The sequence below is a fragment of the Gadus chalcogrammus genome, chromosome 12 (assembly GCF_026213295.1).
Source record: "Gadus chalcogrammus isolate NIFS_2021 chromosome 12, NIFS_Gcha_1.0, whole genome shotgun sequence".
Classification (NCBI taxonomy): Eukaryota; Metazoa; Chordata; class Actinopteri; order Gadiformes; family Gadidae; genus Gadus; species Gadus chalcogrammus.
This window is the reverse complement of record NC_079423.1, coordinates 25,992,201-26,014,305: the sequence shown is the minus strand read 5'-3', so window position 1 is coordinate 26,014,305 and position 22,105 is coordinate 25,992,201. Positions and strand designations below refer to the sequence as shown.

The following is a 22,105-nucleotide window of genomic DNA, read 5'->3' as shown; positions in this document are numbered from 1 at the left end:
ATTGTATCTTGTTTAATCACGCAAAACTGCTGTGTTCTATTAGTAGGACATGCATGGGAATGTAGTCTCATTTGGTGTGTGTGTGTGTGTGTGTGTGTGTGTGTGTGTGTGTGTGTGTGTGTGTGTGTGTGTGTGTGTGTGTGTGTGTGTGTGTGTGTGTGTTTGTGTGTGTGTGTGTGTGTGTGTGTGTGTGTGAGTGATGGCGTTGAGCTGTGTGACCCAGCCCTGCAGCTCCCAGCAGGACTAATGAATCATGGGAACTGGCGGTCCTCCAAAGCTTACCCCTCACACACGCCAGTGAAATGTTTAGATGTTTAGCCCATTTGCAACCATTGCTGCTTATTTATTTACTTAGGCTTGAGGGCTTTAAAGGTGCTGTTGGTAAGATTTAAGAGCTATAATTTGAGTGCAGTTCATTAGAAATGCCATTCGTCAGCTATAGTGAGTGAAATACAGTGTGAGTAATCTCTAACCTGGTTGACTATTTCGATTTTACACAGCTCCCGGCCCATTTCTGACCAATCAGGTCCTCTCTTCCCTGATAGGTTTGTGTGTAATCCATCCTGCCTGTCAATATACACACGCAGCGTTATCATAGCTCCACAAAACTTCTCAATGCCAGAGAAACATGCAGAGGGAGTTGAGAGGGAGGGCGTGTTCATTTTGGGTTGTATGTTTTCCAAATCTTGCTCTTTTCTGCTCTCTTTGCCACTCTCAGATCTTGCCTACAGCAGCTTCAAGGGCCTCGTACAAGGTCAACATAACCCCAAGAAAGGCACACTATCGGTCATTGTACTTTAAAAGTAAAGATCACCCAGTCCTATCCTCAATCCCAGGTGTTCTGATGTGGTTCTCATGATGTGACAATCTCCCGAACTGCCTCCATTGTGCCGGTATCGGCGAGACAGGACGGGACTACCGTTCTGGAGCATCCTGGTCTTGCGGTAAATTCTTCAGACAAAGCCGCTGCAGCATCTCCAATTAAAAAGATATGGAAATGACATGTTTTCGATATTCCGAAAAAACGTCCTCTTGATGATGTCGTCGTTGTCGTTCGTCGTGCTCGGGGAGAACGGAAGTCATGTTTCGGTAGACATAGAGAGATATTGATATAAAGATGGATATCAGATCGAGCCCAAAGCAACGGTTTCTGCTGCTGGGATCACTGCTGCTCGCTGGTGGGCCAACCCCCTGATAAACTCCTTTTGCAAGCCTCATCTTCTCGTTCCCCTCCATCTCTCTCCATCCGTTTATCCCTGCTGGGTCTTTGCACATCCACTTCCTGACCCACCCCTAAACCAATAACCCCCCACCTCTTCTCCCCCCTACAGGCTGGAGTGGGTGGAGATCATTGAGCCGCGCACGCGGGAGCGCATGTACGCCAACCTGCTGACGGGCGAGTGTGTGTGGGACCCGCCGGCAGGCGTGCGCATCAAGCGCACGGGTGACAACCAGTGGTGGGAGCTGTACGACCCCAACACCTCGCGCTTCTACTACTACAACGCGGCCACGCAGCGCACCGTGTGGCACCGGCCGCACTCCTGCGACATCATCCCTCTGGCCAAGCTGCAGACGCTCAAGCAGCACGCCGACGCCGGCGCCGCATGCGTCTCCCGTCCCACCAGCGGAGGAGGAGGAGGAGGAGGAGGAGGTGGTGGCAGTGGCAGTGGAGGGGGGGACATCCGGAGACAACAGCCCCGGGCGCAACAGCGGGGTGAGCCGCGAAGGCAGCACCTCCTCGTCCCTGGATCAGGAGGCCGACAAGCAGGCAGCCGCGGCGATGAGCCGGAGAAGTAAGTGGGGGTCTTTCTCCTAGTGCTGCGTTGTCCTGCGAGGCGGCTGGGCACGCAAGAGCAGGATCACGCGAGAATCCAATCCTGACAGGCTTGAAGTTGAAACTCGAAGGCAATCGCAATTTCGATTCCTGAGTTTGTCTGGCACATATTTTGGAATTGGAAATAAAGCTGCTTCATTTTCAATTCCGAAATATGTTCCAGACAAACTCAGGAATCGAAATTGCGATTGTCTCCAATAAGGAAAAAAAAAAAATAATAATAAGTAATATTAACAATAGATAAATTCTAACTTGTGCAAAATTAAGAAGAATATTATTATGTGCAAGTTGTAAGCTTGTAGCCCGGACCACAGCTGCCCGGACACATCAGCGTCCGGTGGGATCTATGACCGCCCTTTTCAAAAACTACTTCAAAGGTTAACCAGGTAGTTGATGGTGCATGAAGTGTTGGTGGGCCATTGATTATGTTGGGAGCCTACGTGTTCTCTGCCCAGTGATATGCTAAGCTAAGCTCACCAGTTCCATTTTAATTTTTTTTACTCATATATTTGCTTATGTCACGCGATCGGTTCTTCCTTTAAAATGTTGTTCTGCAGATCGCCCACTCAGAGAGTTTATCACTTGATTATGATCGTTGAATCGCTGCAATGGTGGATAATAAAAAAGAGTTTAATCAGTACTGAGATAAATCCGCCAACACCTTGGCAGCTCAGAAAGACGTGAGATATGAGGGAAGTTATTCTGGGTAATGTAGCCACACCGGATCGGGAAGAAGCATCACTAGCTGTGTTTCCATCCCCCTGATTTTTATGCGAATTTTGAAGTATGGAATCGGTAAACGGTGATGGAAACACCAAAATTTGCATAAAAATCCCCTAATTCGTAAAAATGTTTATCCGCTCGCTTGAGGTGGTTTATGAGAAATGCGAAAGAGAGTAAATGCGCAAAATGGGAGATGGAAACACACTTTTTGAAACAGCTGAGACGTAGCGAACATTGAACACACAGGACTGACAACGTCCTTCCGATTTCCGCATAACGACCGGCCATAGCAACCCTGCCGACATCAACTTGTAGCGTCAATATATATATATTTTTAAGCGTTTGTACACATAGACATCCTATATATATGATATAGGATGTCTATGTTTGCATATCCTTTAATTATATCGTGTCCATTAATCCCTGATATGTGGACACCTACTAAATAATTCCAGTCAAATTGTCTGTTCATCCTTCAAAACGAGAGCTGGTACATTGTGGAAAATGCATTAAACTGTAATCAGAAAGTGTGGTTATATGCTTTAGTCCCTATAGTATCTGTGGTATAAAAGCTGGGGCGAATTTCAAAGTATAAATAAGTACACCTTATGTTGAAAGTATAGACCGTCGCGATTCCCATTGAAACTAATGGCGCTGATTAGTCTTCAAAACGAGAGCTGGTAAATTGTTAAAAATGAATTAAACTAATCAGACAACGCCGTTATATGCTATAGTCCCTGGAGTATCTGTGGTATAAAGGCTGGGGCGAATTTCGAATTATAAATATGTACAATGTATCCATGGAACTGTTGGCCAATGTGAATAATAGATACACGTGGACCGCTGAAGAGGTCAAACTTTTCCTTGCTCTCATCGAACGTTACAGCTATTTTAGATGGAAAACAACGCAATTCCACTATATATCAGGACCTAAGAGAGATGAGGATGTTTAGGCGTCTTTGAGTGTTATTAATTATTATTATTTTTCATGTTTAACCTCTGTTTTCCTTTTATTCTGTTTTACATAGTTTTGAATGATGACTATATGCTCTGTAAGGTGACCTTGGGTGTCTTGAAAGGCGCCTCTAAATTAAATGTATTATTATTATTTATTATTATTGTTATCAAAAGGATACGACAAGCCCTGGAATGTGTGTAGTTATCCGCTCCAACCACTGGATGGAAACGCACCTAATTCTAATTTCTTTTTTGCGAACTTTCTAAAGATTCGCTTCACCTTTTAAATGGAAACGTGACTACTGATAGCATGTGAAAAAATTACAAATTGCCATAAAGCACAATTCTACTTGTATAAAGTCCAACCTGGGGCCAAGGATCGACTGCATTTATATAGCTCTTTTTGTAACCAGTGGCCACCCAAAGTGCTTTACAATATTGCCTAGCATTCACCCATTCACACACACATTCACAGGGTTAGGTGCTTTGCATAGGGACAACTCGACGGTGCTGGGGTTCGAACTAGCAACCCTCTACCAGCCAACACGCTCTACCTCCTGAGCTACTGCCGCCCTAGGGTGAAGGCTGCATGAACCAGGGTTTATTTCCCCCCTGTTCAGTCTCGTCACACAGGAAACTGTGCAGAGACAACGGGGGAAAAGCCAGGGCTGAACGTGACTCAGGCTCCACCTTTTGATTTCTCTCCCTATCCTCTGCTGGCTTCGCAAGGGCGTTGTTTAACGGCAAGGTCGTGGCGGAGCCTGCAATGTTCTCTTCAAACGCTGCACCTAATTGGTTCAACGTAGCCTTCGTCGTCTGCTGCCTCTTCGTCACAGGCTTCTAACCCGACGTTACTCACCGGAGAGAGTTCCCGGGGACGGCAGCTAGCGCCACGAAGGAATGCTATGGGCCTTTCAACGTTCCTCGAAGGATGATTTGATGAATGCGTTCATGTTCGCGTCTCCTAGTCAAAGAGCCAGTCATTGTGGAGTGCTTAACAAGGAGCAAACGGCACACTGCCTGTTTCCCCTCCCCTTCCCTTCCCACTGTCCTGAGTGAGCATCAAAGTGGGATTTTCATTATCACTATGCCAGTCAATTCCCTCTTTTATCCCGTTTTCCTTCTCGTTATCTCGCTCGCTCTCAGTCTCTCTCAGCAGGCTTATTGTCATTGCCGCAGGGCACATATAATTATAAAATCAATTCACATAAAACGTTGTGAGAATAACATGGTAAATAAAGATCTGTGTGTGTGTGTGTGTGGGGGGGGGGGGGGCTCTTTCCTCTTTCCTCCCGTTCTATCCTCCATTTCTCCTTATCACTTTAATCACTCTCACTCTTTATCACTATGTCCACTTTATCCATGTGTCTCGTATTGATTGGCACCTCTCGTCTCTTGTCTCTTCTCTGCTTCCCGGGCTTGCTCCCCCCCTCCCCCTCTCTCTCTCTCCCCCCCTCTCCCTATCTCCCTCTCCCTGTCTCCCTCTCTCCCCCCCCTCCCTCTTCCTCTCCATCTCCAGCTCACTCCCCCCCCCCCCCCCCCCCCCCCCCCCCCCCCCCCCCCCCTCTCCATCTCTCTCTCTCTCCCCCCCTCTCTCTCCCACTCCATCTCCCTCTCCATCTCTCTCTCTCTCGCCCTCCCCCTCTACCGTCAAACTCGTTTTTTGCTGAAATCTGCCGCAGTAATTCTGCAGTGATTGGTGGGTACCTCTGACTGGGGTCACAGTGTCCTGTACGCCGTGTGCACACCCCCGCACCGACTCGCCACACACATTAAACACTCGATAAACAGTCACTACTGTGGTGCTTTGAGCCGGGCACTCTGCAACATGTTATGCAAGTGTGTGGAATTCAATGAAACCCATCGTTGCACGTCTTTAACACCAATCACACTGAATAACGGTTTGTCGGGTAAGAAATGAAAAGTAATACCATCTTAAGTATGATTTATGGATAGTAACTAACATGTTTTCTACGATCAAGGCACTGCCAAAACGTTTTTAAATCTCTTATTACAAACATTGTTACGGGTGATGGAGATGGCTAAAACAGCATGTGTTTACCATCCTAAACATTTAATTATCATGTATCATAAATGTGACATAAAGTCTGTCATATGCAAGGATATGTCCCATATGCATTATGCATACAAGCACAAACTAACGTCACTTGTAAATAATAAATTGTTATAGGTTATTTTTATTAACACACATTTTGTGTGTGTGTGTGGGGTGGGGGTGGGGGGGTTGGTGTAGGCAGTTTATCAGGCCCTTGCTCACGGATGGCAAGTTGACCTCTGGATTCCTCAAAATAGTCACAACACACACGCAGAGGATCCTGTTTAATCGTGGGGGAGTTATGGCGAGGGAAGGGAGCGAATAAACAAGTTTGAGCTCTCCATGATGGGGAAAGATAATTGAATCTATTGCAGAAGGACAGTCGGGTCGCGAGAGGTCAGACCTGCGAAGAATATACGATGCGATACATCATAACACCATATATGATATTAACACGGTGTTGACCTTTGCCACTGATTCTTAGAGGCTGCCCATTGCTCGCGCCTCCGTCAAAACAAACCGTGTATCGTGTATGCACGTTCAGACGTCTTTTTTGGTTGTCTAACCAGGGATACCGAATGATGCTTCAACCCCTATTTGCATTCAAGCAGGCCATTCGCTGGGTCTACAAATTCATGTCTGTTCTCCGTCACTTCCGACTGGGCTATTGCATACATGTCCAAATGACTGTCCTATATTCTAACCTCTAATGCACACCCAATCCCTCCCGTCACGTTCGGGGGCGCATCATGTCACCCACACTGGTTTGCTTACTGAACCGAGGGTTTACGAACAGACCGTTTGACGTTGGATCAAGCACTACGTCCACTTTGCCTGAAATTGGTTGGGATTGTACTGATTGAGTAGGACTGATTGAGCAGGGAGTCAGAGAGAGACGGAGAGAGAGTGTGCAGGGGAGACGCAAGCTACATCTTTACATGTAGGTGAGCAGTGGAAGTCGGATAGAAAATGGAGGAAGGGGATGGAGGCAGATGTCAGAGAGTAAACAACCATAAATCCATCTTGACCTGATGAAAGGGAAGGAATGGAGATGCAGAGGGAGAGAAATTCAAAATAAAGGGAAATGGAAAGTGAAGAGCAGATATAAAAATGTCATAATGGCATATTGTGCTGTGCATGCCAGGGTGCCTTTTTAGTGTGTGTGTGTGTGTGTGTGTGTGTGTGTGTGTGTGTGTGTGTGTGTGTGTGTGTGTGTGTGTGTGTGTGTGTGTGTGTGTGTGTGTGTGTGTGTGTGTGTGTGTGTGTGTGTGTGTGTGTGTGTGTGTGTGTGAGAGAGAGATATTAGAGAGAAATTGAAACGCACATTTCACATTCTGTCCCTCAGACATTAGCTCTCTCTTCCCACTGTTGAGCACCGCTCTTCAGACCACCGGCCCAACAGTGAAACCATTTTAAGAAAGAGGGGGAACGCAGGGGATCTAGAAATCAATTTCACACCTTCCGTCCTCTTTTTTTTCTTTTCTTCTCCTCTTCCTCTTCTAATGCCCTTCTCATCCCTGGCTCTCTTCCTCACCTATTCTTCTCCTGGTGTCACCAAGAGGAAGGATTTAAAGGAGTACAAAAAGGGGTTGTGTGGTGAGGCGCAGAGAGAGACTGGAGGCTACATTATCGGTGAAGGCTCCAGCTGAGCCAAGGGTTTTAAACAGGCTCCTCTGCCAGGGGCTAGGCACTGTCAGCAGAAATACTGGGGCTCGGAGACCCGACCACCCCTATTCATTGTATTGTTTCAGGCTGTTTACACATTACTCTCACCAGGAACGGGCTAGTGTGCAGTACTGCCTCCTGAATGTGGGGCTTTGAGTTGATTGAGTAATTGCAGTAATCCCTGGCGGTTGTCTGATACTTTGGAATGCTGATCGCCTTTATTTTCGATTCAATAGTTTGACCTCAAACTGTGATTTATAAAAAACCGTAGATCTCACTGCAATGGACAGAGAACTCGCGTTTGGGAAATGAATTGGCTTCACTCTTTTGGTAAACAATTTAGTCTGGCTTCCTCGTGAGAATCTATTTGGAAGAATCAAGCCTCTGCCACTGCATGTATGATTATGTTTTAAGTTTAAGGAAGTGCTTTATATCCACTGTTGCTTTCAAATTGCTACTACACCGTAGCTGTAGCGTGGAACATTATCAATCACTGTACCGGTAGTTACATTCCCACCTTAGGATTGATGACCTTTTAACCTGAATAATACATCCTCAAAGCCCATTTTTTTTTTTGTGGACACAGTGATACAGTTACCTCATTCCCTTGAAGTGCCGATTACCAGCCCTCTTTTATGCTGGACATACGCGGCTACTTGGTATGCAACGCCACGCTACTCTCGCTTTGTAGTTGTCATTAAGTTCATTGCGGTGGGTTCATTATTTTTCCAACGGCTCTTCATTATTGAGTCCATTTATAAATTGAGTTCACACCACGCAGTCGGCACCAGCATCCGGAAGGCACATTGAATCGCGTTCATCTCATCCCTAGATTATCGCCGGGTTCATTTATACAGTATTTTTTCCTCTGCTTTAAGTTGTAACACTCTGTATGTCCCTGGGTATCACTGGGTCTCACTATCTCCCCAAAGAGACGCCTGTAGAGATAAAAGCTGCTGCCGCACTATCGATCTTGACAGGAAAGCTCTTTGTCTTTTGTTTTTTTGCGTCTTGTAGAGAATCTAATTAATTGAATTGCTTTGTCTCTGTCTCCCCTCCTTTTTATTCTTCCTGTCCTCTCCTTACTCCTCCTCTCCTCTCTCTCTTCTCCCTTCTCCCCTCTCTCCTCCCTCTCTCCTCTCCCTTCCCTCCTCTCTCTCCTCTCCTCACCCTTCTCTCCTCTCTCCTCTCCTCACCCTTCTCTCCTCTCTCCTCTCCTCTCCCTTCTCTCCTCTCTTCCTCTCTCCTCTCCTCTCTCCTCTCCCTTCTCCCCTCTCTCCTCTCTCCTCCTCTCCTCTCTCCTCTCTTCCTCTCCCTCTCTTCCTCTCCTCTCTCCTCTCCCTTCTCTCCTCTCCCTTATCTCCTCTCTCCTCTTTCTCTCTCCTCTCCCTTCTCTCTCCTCTCCCTTCTCTCTCCTCTCCTCTCTCCTCTTTCTCTCTCCTCTCCCTTCTCTCTCCTCTCCTCTCCTCTTTCTCCTCTCTCCCTCTCTTCCTCTCCTCTCCTCTCCTGCAGGACGTCTCCCTTCCGATGGAACACCGGCACCAAGGAGCGCATGCTGATCAAGGTGACGGACCGCGAGCCCAGCTTCCTGTCCCACCAGGGCAACGGCTACTCCCCCTGCGACCCCCCGCCTAACCCCATCGACGCCCCCGCAGGGCGGAGGCTGCGGGACGGGCACCCGCACCCGCCGCTCCTCCGGCGGCGGCAACCCCCCGCCCAACGCCGCCCCCCCTCCGACCCGGACGCCGGCTCGCCCACGCCCTACGGCGAGCGGCGCCACAGTCGCCCTTCCTCAAGCGGGCGGAGATGGGCGGCGGCGGCGGCGGCACCTACCGGCGGCCCTCGGGCTCCGACTCGCAGCCGGCGTCGCCGCGCTACGCCTACGACCCCCCGCTCTACGAGGAGCCCCCCTCCGACTACGGGTCGCCGCCCATCTACGAGGAGCCGCCCTCCGACATCATGCACCTGGCGTCGGACCCCGGCTCGGCCTACTACGGCACGGCCGCGGGCCGCTCGCCCCCCGCAAGTCGCCGTCCCCGCTGTACCACTCGCCCAAGCAGGGCGCCTCGCCGTACGGCCAGCTGGTGCTGACCCGCCAGAAGTGTCCCGAGAAGAGTCAGAGCCTGGAGTACAGCCCGGCGGGCAAGGAGTACGTCAAGCAGCTGGTGTACGTGGAGCAGTCCTCCTGCAGCCCCCGCTTCCGCACCGCCGACCGCCTGCTGCGCTACGGCACCACCGGGGGCGGCGGCGGCGGCGGCGGCGGCGCGGTCCCCGGGGGCTACAGCAGCTCCTCCTACGGGGGGTCCTACACGCTGCAGCACAGCCAGTCGCTCATCCGGGACCCCCGGCTGCTGCTGGACTACGGCGGGGAGGGGGACGGCGGCCGGCTGCTCTACGAGGACTCCATCTCCTGGTCGTCCTCGGCGCACAACCACTCCATGACCACCTCCTCCTCCTCCTCCACGGGGGCCGGGGGAGGTGGAGGAGGAGGAGGTGGTGGTGGTGGTGGGGGCCCCTTCTCGCCGGCAGCAACCGCAAGCGCAAGAGCCGCAAGCCGTCGCTGCCCCAGGAGCTGGGGCGCTGCGGCGGGGAGGCGGAGCGCGGCACGGCGGGCACGCTGTCGGAGGCCATGCTGGCCCAGGCGCGGCTGGCCTGGGAGGCGCAGCAGGTGCTGAAGCAGCGCAGCAGCTGGGACTCGGGCCCCGGGGCGGGGGGCTCGGCCGCCCTGGTGGCGCTGGGCGGCTGCAAGGGCGACGGCTACGAGAGCGACGGCGCGCTGCCGGGCCCGCTGCCCGGGCCGTGGTGCGGGCGCTGAGCGAGGACGAGGCGCTGGCCCAGAGCGACGGCCACCTGCACCACCACCACCACCACTGGAAGCGCAGCACCTTCGACCGCCTCGGCTTCCCCCAGGCGCTGCTGGAGAAGAGCCTGTCGGTGCAGACCAGCCTGGCCTCCCCGGAGCCCTTCCTCCACCCCTCACAGGTAACAGTGTTCCTCCAGCCCTTCCTCCACCCCTCACAGGTAACAGTGTTCCTCCAGCCCTTCCTCCACCCCTCACAGGTAACAGTGTTCCTCCAGCCCTCACAGGTAACAGTGTTCCTCCAGCCCTCCTCCACCTCTCAGAGCTAACGCCCTTCCTACACCCTTCCTCCACCCTTCCTCCACCCTTCCTCCACCCTTCCTCCAGCCTTCCTCCACCCTTCCTCCACCCTTCCTCCAGCCTTCCTCCACCCTTCCTCCACCCTTCCTCCAGCCTTCCTACACCCTTCCTCCAGCCTTCCTCCAGCCTTCTTCCAGCCTTCCTCCACCCTTCCTCCACCCTTCCTCCACCCTTCCTCCACCCTTCCTCCACCCTTCCTCCAGCCTTCCTCCACCCTTCCTCCACCCTTCCTCCAGCCTTCCTCCAGCCTTCCTCCAGCCTTCCTCCAGCCTTCCTCCACCCTTCCTCCAGCCTTCCTCCCCCCTCACAGGTACCACCCTCTACAGGCTTGCGGGTGGGCCGGCGGGTGTGAATTCATGTGTGAATTCCTGCGCTGTTCCTCCTCACATGGCGACAGGATCCATCACAAAGTGCGGGCGCTGCTCATAAAATAGCTACAGCGACACCCCGTTGTTTGAATGTCATCCATATTTGATGAACACTGACTGGCTATATAACGGTGAAAGCCACTGTCAATCAGATAAGGGGCCTTAACACTGTAGTTCTCAGTTCTTTGTCTTATTTATTTATTTATTATTATTCAGTATTCAAGACATAACACAGCAATGTGATTTGAAGTGACCCCAACAGTATATTTCTAGCAAATGTTGACAATGCAGAAGTGCATTGAGGCGGTTGTGTTTCCTTACTTTTAGACATTTTTTGGATCGACAAATTAATGATGGTTATTCATGTGCACACCAACACACACGCACGTACATGCAAAGACACACACACACACACGCGCGCGCACAACACGCACCACGCACACACACGCACTACATGCACACACACACTACATGCACACACACACACACACACACACTACATGCACACACACACACACACACACACGACCACCCCAGGCCTGCTGTGCTGGTGGTTTCTGGGTAATTGCCGTAGACTGCTCCACATAAATGCTTGACGTAGCAGGACATTGGCTGCGATAAGACTCCATTGATTTCAGGGAGCACAACAGCAGTTGATTAATTAGTACTTTAGCTGTAGTTCAGGAATAACTTTCACAAATACTTTGGAAAACTTAAACGGACGTCCATTTTTCCTTTCCACCATTAAGCCCTTTTGTAAATGTTTGTTTTATACATGAATTGATATATTTCTTGCTATGCTTCTGCACACCAAGATTTGACTTTTAAATGCTGAACAACAATAGATCTGCAATGATTGGTTTTAATCTGTTTTCCCTCTCCCCCACTCTCTCTCTGCCTCTCTCTCTGCCTCTGTGTACCTCTCCCCCTCTCTGTCTCTCCCCACTCTCTCTCTGTGTGTGTCTCTCTCTCTCTCTGTCTCTGTGTCTCTGTGTCTCTGTGTCTCTGTGCCTCTGTGCCTCTCTGCCTCTCTGTCTCTGCCTCTCGCATCCTCTGTCTCTGTACCTCTCTGTGTACCTCTCTCTCTCTCTCTCTCTGCCTCTCTCTCTCTCTCTGCTCTCGCATCCTCTCTGTCTCTGTCTCTGTGTAACCTCTCTGTGTACCTCTCTCTCTCTCTCCCCCTCTGTCTCTCTCTCTCTCTCTGCCTCTCTGTGTACCTCTCTCTCTCTCCTCTCTCCTCTCTGTCTCTCTCTCTCTCTCTGCCTCTCTGTGTACCTCTCCGTCTCTCTCTCTGCTCTGCCTCTCTGTGTACCTCTCTGTCTCTCTCTCTCTGCCTCTCTGTACCCTCTCTTTCTCTCTCCTCTCTGCCTCTCTGTGTACCTCTCTGTCTCTCCCCCCAGTCTGAGGACCTGGGGGCGTGTGCCCAATTTGAGGCCAGCAGAAACGCCCGCAACATGATGCCCAGTGCCAGCTGTGGCGTCTTCCCAGAGTTCACCCTGAGGAAGCCGTCCTCCGAGACGGACATCGAGAACTGGGCCTCCAAGCACTTTAACAACACACACAGGTGCTCCAGAAACTCATCACTCACTCACTCACTCACTCACTCACTCACCTCACTCACTCACTCACCTCACTCACTCCTCACTCACTCACTCACGTCACTCACTCACTCACGCACTCACTCACTCACATCACTCACTCACTCACTCACTCCTCACTCACTCACTCACTCACTCACTCATCACTCACTCACTCACTCATCACTCACTCACTCACTCACTCACCTTCTTATGTGCATGCCTGTATATAGTGTACATCCTCTTTATGTTTCCTCTCATGCTTGCATACATTGGTTTCATATGGTTTTCTTGCATACATCATTGAACATTTTTCATTCTTAAAAAAAATATATCATAAAAATGAATGTCGTCACTTTTTAATGCATCATCGTTTTTACCTGTCGAGCACGATGCTCTACGACCACGTCTTTCCCTCTCACTTCCCTCGCCGCTGCCTGCACATGCCTCCGCCCTATGGGCTTCTTACCCGAGTGCTCAACCTGGTTCTACATGCTAGCCTTTAAAACCGTGATGGCTGCTTGGTGAATAAGGCCAACACATCAGGCTGTCTTAACCTCTGTTATGTCCCTCTCTGCCCCTCCCTCTCTGCCCCTCCCTCTCCTTCCCTCCCTCTCGGCCCCCCCCCTCCCTCCCTCTCAGGGTCTGTTCCGGAGGAAGGTGTCCATCGCCAACATGCTGGCGTGGAGCAGCGAGCCCATCAAGAAGCCCATGATCGTCACGTCGGACCGCAACGTGAAGCGGGAGGCGGTGGACATCTTCAAGCTCATCCAGACCTTCATGGGGGACCGGCGCTCCAAGACCGAGCCCCTCGTCGTGGCACTGGAGGTCGGTGGTCGACGGGGCCTTCTGGATGTGTTCTGATGAGTGTAGTCTGAAGGCAGTACTGCCGACGTCATGTGTAAAGCTGACAGGCCGGTCATCCAGCATCGTGTGCACAATTCGGTGATGCCCAGAGCGCACATTTAAGCTTCCTTACTAAAAAATGAAATCCCGTTGTTTATAGCGGAGCACATGTTTTCTTGTGGAAGCATAATTTCCCAGCAAGGTTCAACGGTTTTAAGGCTAAAGTATAAATAAACGATTATTTTTAAAGGTAACATATCACACCACCAGGTGTGAGTGTGATTAGCCGTTACAAGCCATTCTGAGAATCGGCCTCTTCTGACATCACAAGTGGGCGTGTCCACTGTCCACAGAGATGTATGACGGATAGACGAGCACCTTTTGCTACAGTCCACTCAGTAGGCTGGTAGACTGATCTATCCAGCACACATCTAGGCGGACACGCCCACCTGTGATGTCAGAAGAGGCAGATTTTCAAAACGGCTTGTAACGGCTAATCACCCTCACACCTGGTGGTATAATATGTCACCTTTAACTATTGGTCAGAAACCCGTCCTCCTAAAACATCCTTGCGCCGTGCTGCAGTAACAGCCCGTCCACCGCTTGCCGTGATGCACGCGGCTGCATAATGAATGTGGTGCATCGACGAGGGCCTCGCCGAGAGCTCCCCGGATGAGTAACCCCTACCTCTGGGTCCCTGGCCAGGTGGTGGTGCGCGGCTGGAGCAGCCAGGGCCTGCGCGACGAGCTCTACATCCAGCTGTGTCGCCAGACCACGGAGAACTTCCGCTACGACAGCCTGGAGCGGGGCTGGGAGCTCATGGCCATCTGCCTGGCCTTCTTCCCCCCACGCCCCGCTTCCACGCCTACCTGGAGGGCTACATCGCCCGCCACACGGACCCCCTTAACGACACCAAGGGTGGGTGTGTGTGTGGACCGATGGGCGGATTCTGAAACAAGACTGAAGACTTTTATGATTGCTTTTGCTCTCTAAATACATTGCACTATCTACAATGCATTTTTTTTTTACTTTGCCTTTATTTATTTTACGTATCTATTTTATTTTATTATTACCTTTTGAATGATTTCGAGTCTGCCTCGTGTATGAAAAGTGCTGTATGAATAAAATTGCATTGCCTTGCCTAGATAGAGAGACAAGACTTTAGTTTAACCCTCCCTACTGTGGAGGACGTTGAGTGAGAAGCCTTTCACCACACGCACACGCCCATGAAGTTAATGCATATCTGAGAGTATGAGAGCAGTGGAAAAATACTATGTATGGACTAGTATCATTTTCGTGCCCACGCTCCACAAACTTGACTGACTGGCTCCTCTGACAGAGTACTGGTGTTTGTAGGGCTTTCAAACAAAAGGACACGCACTCAAAGGAAAACAACAGTTGGTTCTCTCTGCCAATAGGCTTTGAGTCTCTGTCTCTCCTCAGCCCCTGTTTCTCTCATCCTATTATGCATGGGTCACTGCAGCCGCATGACCATCAGGAAAGAAACGAAAATAAAGAAGGGTCACCTCCTTATTTACACAGCACAGAAAAGTGTGGGTCACACAGCTTACAGAATAGGTTTATTTTCCAGCACATTGAGAACACGGGCAGCAATAGAAAAAAAAACGTTTACGTATTTAATCAATCCAATCAATGATTTAATGTGGATTTATGAAGAAAAACACGGGCGGGTAAATCCTAAAATATTTGAACTACAGACTCCAGCGTTCCTGGCTTAATTTACTGGAGGGTTTTACTGTACAACCTCCCCTCTAATCATCCTGACTTTCTTCATCAATGAAAGAGCAAGGAGTTGGCTTTTAAAATGTGTTTTTCCTTTTTTGCTGCAGGAGTGGCCATCAGCAGTTACGCCAAATACTGCTACCGTAAACTCACCAAGGCTGCTCTAACCGGGGCCAAGAAGGTATGTACGATCTATGACTCTGTGCTCCAAAATTACCAGCATCTCCTCAGTAGTCTTAGTACATTACCAGAACTTCTAGGGGAAGAGGGCACAGAGCCTGTTCCCAAAACCAAGATCTGAAAGGGGCAGAGTAACACCTCGTTTTCCTGTTTCTTGACTCAGATATTCTCTTGAGGTGATACTCATTCAAGCAAGTGGATGACGCATTCAGAAGGAGGTTCCTTTTACCGACGCATTGTCTCAGAACGGTGGAGTCAGGACAGGATGTTGCAGCTTGTATTCCCACAGGGAATAGTTTACTGGCCGAGTTGGTGAAATCTGTTAGCCAATCATGCACTCACAGAGCCCAGCCTCAATTAGCATAATCGGTTGAGAGAAAATATGAAGCAAAACAAAGTGAAACGCTCCATTTGCATAGAATTTAGCTTCTCTGTCTTCCCAATTGAAGTTATTAAAGTAAAGTCTCATGAGTGATCTGAGACTAGCGCCGAGACTTGTTGGCCAGAAGACCACGAGAACGGGGCCAATTCCGGTCATGTGTGGTTGATGAAGTGCGGAGGGCAGCCTAATCAAGTTGTCTTTGTCCCGCTGTGATGTGTTGTGACAAGGCTTGTTAGTGGATACATGCCCTCTCACATGGGGGCACCCGTCTCGCTGCTGCATGGTAATGAGTCGTTTCTCTGACTCCGAGGTGTAAAGGCTCGTTCTATCCACCGCGGCTTAAGGGCGATCGGCACATCTGGGATGCGTTTGTTGGGCGAACGCCAACGCAAAGCCTTCAGAGAGACACGCTTAAGATTGTGGCACTGGCTTCAACATTTTGGATTAATCATCCAAGGTTTATCATTTGTAGATTAAAGACCCAGCTCATGTGAGGGCAGCTGACCCTGAACCAAACCCAGGAGACACCCCTCTCTCTCTGGTGCTCTTACTATTCCAACGTGATGGAAGACCTGCAGCAAAGCACTGCCCTTCAGGACAATCAAGCAGGTTTCTGTCAAGTGTCATTTATTAGTTTAATTACACAATGTGTGATGCACAATGCAACAATATTTGTCAAGGTTGTATGTGTAGTATACAAATGCCCCACCAGGGGAATAGGACGCTTGTCAAACATGACAACATCATACAAGGGGAATGCAATCCAAAAATAGCGTGTGTGGGTGTGTGCATGTGTGCCTAAGCGTGGCATAGCTAATGGATGCATCACGGATGTAGCTGCAGTGATAACAGTGCTGGGGTGCTTTGGCACAGTGTCTACCAGGCCTGTGCCAGCAGTCCCCACAGGGTATTAATAGAGGCAGGTTGTCACACAGTGGTTTTACATACACACAGTAACACACTACCAAGTCCCTGAAGGTCTCCGGGTGTTTGACTGCTATTAACCTGCTAACCTTTCACAGCAGATGAATGTGCTGTCGGTGGGGTCTCTCCAAGACAGACTTGGGGAGGAGGAGGTCACATGGCTCGTCTTATCTCATCGACCTCCTTCTCTAAATATAGCTCCCCTTCTGGCCATGGGGGGAATGGAGAAGTGGGCTCTTTTCTTCCCCCCCCCCCCGTTCCCTTCTTGAATGTACCGTAGCTCCTCGTGGATTGACCTGCCAATCTCCTGTACTACTTAGTTAGTGGGTTACCTGCCTCGCCTCACCGACGGGTCGATAGTCAATGTGTGGTTGTCATGTGACCAGGGAAACTGTGGCTTTGCGCATTGAATTATTGTCAGGGGAGGAAGCACCCTGTTGCATTCTGGGCCAAGAGGCTCCATCAACTTGTCATTGGCCCAAAATAACTTTTCAGGTGAAGAAATGGAGATTGTGGAGAATTAGAGTTTGAGAGTGAGCATGATTTTGAAAATAAACAACCAAAATAATGACTCCCCCCCCCCCCCCCCCCCCCCCCCCCCCCTCTGCCTACGTTTCTCCGCCGTTGAGAAGTGTTGCGTTTCCCACACCTCTGATTGACAGGTCAGATGAAATCCCCAGACCAATCATAGAAAATGATGCCCCGATTGCCCGCCCTGAAACCGCGATCGTCCCCTCCCCAGAGCTGAGCCGCTACTCACACCACCTACCTTCCTATTTCCCCCGACGACCCACAGGGCGTGCAGAAGCCGTGCCTGGAGGAGATCAAGCACGCGCAGAACGCCATCTTCAGCCCCTCCATGTTCGGCTCGTCGCTGGAGGAGGTGATGGTGCTGCAGACGAGCGCTACCCCGAGCGCCAGCTGCCCTGGGTGCAGACGCGGCTCTCGAGGAGGTGCTGGGGCTCAACGGGGACCAGACGGAGGGCATCTTCAGGTACGCAGCTTGCCGGGGGCACCCCAGGCTCCTTTCAGGGGCTGTTTTAAGTGTGGGGGCCCCAAACCGGACAGAATCCTTGATTAATGATGAATTGGTGCCAAATAGTCGAGGCAAAATGTGTCCAATTTGAGAGATTCCTAAATAATTCGACTTTATTTCTTCAATTATTTGTTATTGAAAATGTGTGTCATATGGCTTAGGGTTAGGGTTTTCTATAGTCCTATCATACATCTGCTCAACAATTATTTGTATCGGGATTATTAGCATAGTAGTTCTGCAGGCCTCCCATTTTAATGCTTTAAATGTCCATTTGCAGAGGAAGAATGCAATGCGCTCCGTTCCGTGTAACCATGTTCCTCCTCTATCAGATCATGTGTGTTCCCGTGGTCTGGGGCACACAGGTTGCGGTAAGGCTCCTCTGTGTCGGGCCCATTGTAGTAGCAGGCCTCCCCTCAGCCTAACCCGTCTCTGTGTCCCGTCCCCAGGGTGCCAGGGGACATCGACGAGGTGAACGCCCTGAAGCTGCAGGTGGACCAGTGGAAGATCCCACGGGCTTGGAGGACCCCCACATCCCGGTACGGCGCTCTCTGGAGATCAGAGGCCCGGACCACATGTTGTGGGATTTACTAGGGTGTTCCTTGGTCATTGTGGTGGTTGTTAGTGTGTTCTTTCCTTATTGAGTACCCCATGATTCACCACTATGTTGAGTATCTGCTCTCACCACGCTCAGTCTCCATCCGCTGAATTTGAAATGAAATGCTTTATTGGAATTTTAGCTACTTGAACAAATTGCCAAAGCAATAACGTGAAATAGCTAAGACGATTTTAAAAAGGGTTAGGGTTAGGGTTAGAGAAAAACATGCTGTGGAAAAGTGATTATCAATCAGATTAAACGGAAGTATCTTATTTGATACCATCTGTTATCACTCCTCTCTGTCTCTGTCTCTGTCTCTGTCTCTGTCTCTCTCTCTCTCTCTTTCTCTCTCTCTCTCTCTCTGTCTCTCTCTCTCTCTCTCTCTCTCTCTCGTTCTGTCTCTGTTTCTCTCTCTCTGTCTCTGTCTGTGTGTGTGTGTGTGTGTGTGTGTGTGTGTGTGTTTAGCGTCTGCTGAAGCTGTGGTACCGGGAGCTGGAGGAGCCTCTGATCCCTCATGAGTTCTACGAGGACTGCATTACGCACTACGACAACCCCGAGGCGGCGGTGAACGTGGTGCGGGCCTGCCGCACATCAACAAGCTGGTGCTCTGCTACCTCATCCGCTTCCTACAGGTAACGCACGCGCAGGTGCACACCACACACACACCACACACACACACACACAACACACACACACACACACACACACACACACACACACACACACCACACACACACACACACACACACACACACACCAACACACACACACACACACACACACACACACACACCACACACACACACACACACACACACACACACACACACACACACACACACACACACACACACACACACACACACACACACACACACACACACACACACACACACACACACACACACACACCCCCCCCCCCCCCCCCCCCCCCCCCGGGCTGGTGCATTGATTTAATTTTAGAGCATGATCGTGGGAAAGGAGCAAAGTTACCACGGATAGATTCAGTGAGACAATGGATGAACAAGATTCATATAGGGAATTGCATTGTGGGTAGTGAATACAGAGGTCACAAAGGTGAGTAGGAGTGACCATCGTGGAGAGTTTAGGATCGGCAGGAGAGGCAGTTAGTTAAACTGCGATACACTGTTGGGGAAGTGGAAATGTCTGCAAGACTGCAAGCAAGGCTGCAACACAGTTAAAGGACGCCAATTGGCAAGGCCTGAGCATCAGACCTCGTGGCCACAGTGGGAATGCAACTATCTTAACATCTCTCAGTTAAAGAGAGGAAGGAGGTACTAGTTCCAAGGAGAATGTAAACAGTTCCTTTTAGATTGACCAGTAATTATATAAACAAAAATTAATGTCATGTCTATAATTGTATATTGTAGTTATGATTAATATTTCCATGACAACAAAATAACCAAATAAAGTATAGTGAACACATTATTCAAAATAAAGCAGTAACCAAACACTTAAAATCCAGCGAGAGCAGGAACCATTTCAGGTTAGAATGTTTAGTACCGTTTCATTCGGTGAAGTTACAAATTTGAACAAAATGGAAACAAGAAAGGGCATGTTTGGCAAGAGTCCTGTTTTGGGTTCTGGCCCCGTTATTTTATTTTGAGTGCGGCAGGGTGACTATAAATAAATTGTAATTTCTGCACCATGAAAACCGAAAAGATTCAAACTGGAACCAAGTCAATCTCCATGGATTCCTTAAAGTGCCCTCTAATAGTGGCCACTTACACCTCAGCTTGGAAGAACGAACATATGCCCATTAAAAGGAAATTAGACAGAAAATATAATATATATTTTAATTCTTAATTCTTTAGCTGTCAACAAAGACAAATAAACTAAAGACGCACAGCACCGCTGAAATGGAGGTGTGTGTGTGTGTGTGTGTGTGTGTGGTGTGTTGGGTGTGTGTGTGTGTGTGTGTGTGTGTGTGTGTGTGGTGTGTGTGTGTGTGTGTGTGTGTGTGTGTGTGTGTGTGTGTGTGTGTGTGTCACTGCTGCCCTTCAAACTGGCCACCTGGCCCACCAATAAGCAGGGACCACAGCCACACATCTGACCAATGAACCAACTCACCATATCAATCAATGTACCAAAAGAACCCAAAGAAACAAACACAAAGTGACGGCAACACAAATAAAGCAGGCCGTCATAACGCATAATGTGTCCGTGTGTGTGTGTGTGTGTGTCGCCACGCCAGGTGTTCGCCCAGGCGGCCAACGTGTCCTACACCAAGATGGACGTCAACAACCTGGCCATGGTGATGGCGCCCAACTGCCTGCGGTGCCAGTCAGACGACCCGCGCATCATCTTCGAGAACACGCGCAAGGAGATGTCCTTCCTGCGCGTGCTCATCCAGCGGCTGGACACCAGCTTCATGGACGGGATCCTATAGCCCCCCCACCCCTCCTATAGCCCCCCCTCATCCAGCGGCTGGACACCAGCTTCATGGACGGGATCCTATAGCCCCCCCACCCTCACAGCCCCCCCTGTGACCGACAGTGTACACGACAAACACTCAACCTGTGCTACCTGATGACGGCCCCGCGCTAACGCTAACGCTAACACCCCCCCCACCCCCTAGTACAGGGACATTGTGGTGCACCATGCGTTATGCGTGCACCATTAAGTCATAGGATACACAGACCGGCACACACACACACACGTATTGGCAGGGATGTCACGATTAGAAAAAATGAAAACATAAAAATATAAAAACATAAGCAACGCGCTCACAACATCAAATGTTATGACCTGGGGGTAAAAAGAAACATTTGCCTTTTGCCGATTTGTTTGTATTTTTTTTGAAAGCTCAATAACCTCCACTAACCACCTTTTGATTGCACACACACACACACACACACACATCCGCGAGTGCATGCATGCCCCCTGGTCGCATTAACACATTCACAGAGACACACACACACACACACACAGCCGTCTGGACCACCAAACACACTGCCTTCTTCAACAAAACACCGGTGTGCTTTTGACCACATTTTTTTAACCCACCCAGGAAGAACACAAAAAAGAACTTCAAACCAGTGTGAACTGAACTGGGCTGAGACCAGAGCCAGGAGGAGAAGGGTGGGTGATGTATGGTGGGCTCAGGGGCGGGGGGGGCCCGTGGCTCTGTATCCCGAGGGCACCCAAGTATGAAGGTGCCGAGGCAATGTCCTGGCCGACTCACACACACACACACACACACACACACACACACACACACACACACACACACACACACACACACACACACACACACACACACACACACACACACACACACACACACACCACAGCTGGTTCTTGCTGAAGTTCATGGTGGTCACGATCTGTCCGGCTGCAGCGTCACACACTTCATCTGGAATGTTTTCTGATTGCCTCTCACTGGCACACACACTGACGCACACAGTCAATACAACGATTGAGGAGGGTCGAAGTACTGCAGAACCGCGAATAAGGAGAGGAGTAAACGATGTCCACACACACAATGGTATTTACATGGATGAAGGAATGGCTATTATAGGTATTGAGTGATTGACGTTGACCTCCCCCCCAGCCTTCAGTGTACCGGACCATTGATGCCCTCAACAACCTCTAAACCCCCCCCCCCCCATTCCTTCTCAAAGACTGATTTACGAATGTGTCCGTCCTGGTGGTTTGTCCGTCCAGCTGTTTTAAAGAAGCCGTATGTCCATCCTATTGTTTACACGACACATCTGCCTCACAGCAGCCCGTCTTCGATGGTCTAGAGTTGAAGGGTTTATCGAGGGTGTTCCTTTGGTGTTTAACCTGAGCTCTACGAAAGTAATTTATTTTTATTTATTTTATTTGTATTTTATTGCCTTTTTTGAAAGATGTATTATTGCTCCTCTCCATTTGTCACTTTCTAGTAAAAAGGTGTTTGTGTGGATATACTTTTTTTTTTCTTAAATGACATGTTTATACACATGTTGAGGCGTGGCCCTTTTAATGTACATGTGGGTATGTGTGAATGTTGCGGCCTGTACAGATGCACTGTTGTCAATCTACTTAACGCAAAAG

At 49.9% G+C, this 22,105-nt stretch overlaps 1 pseudogene; it reads left to right on the top strand.

The window, feature by feature from the left end:
• Positions 1-1,038: 1,038 nt before the first annotated feature.
• LOC130393182 (rho GTPase-activating protein 39-like) lies at positions 1,039-20,472 on the top strand (annotated as a pseudogene).
• The last annotated feature ends 1,633 nt before the right edge of the window (positions 20,473-22,105 follow it).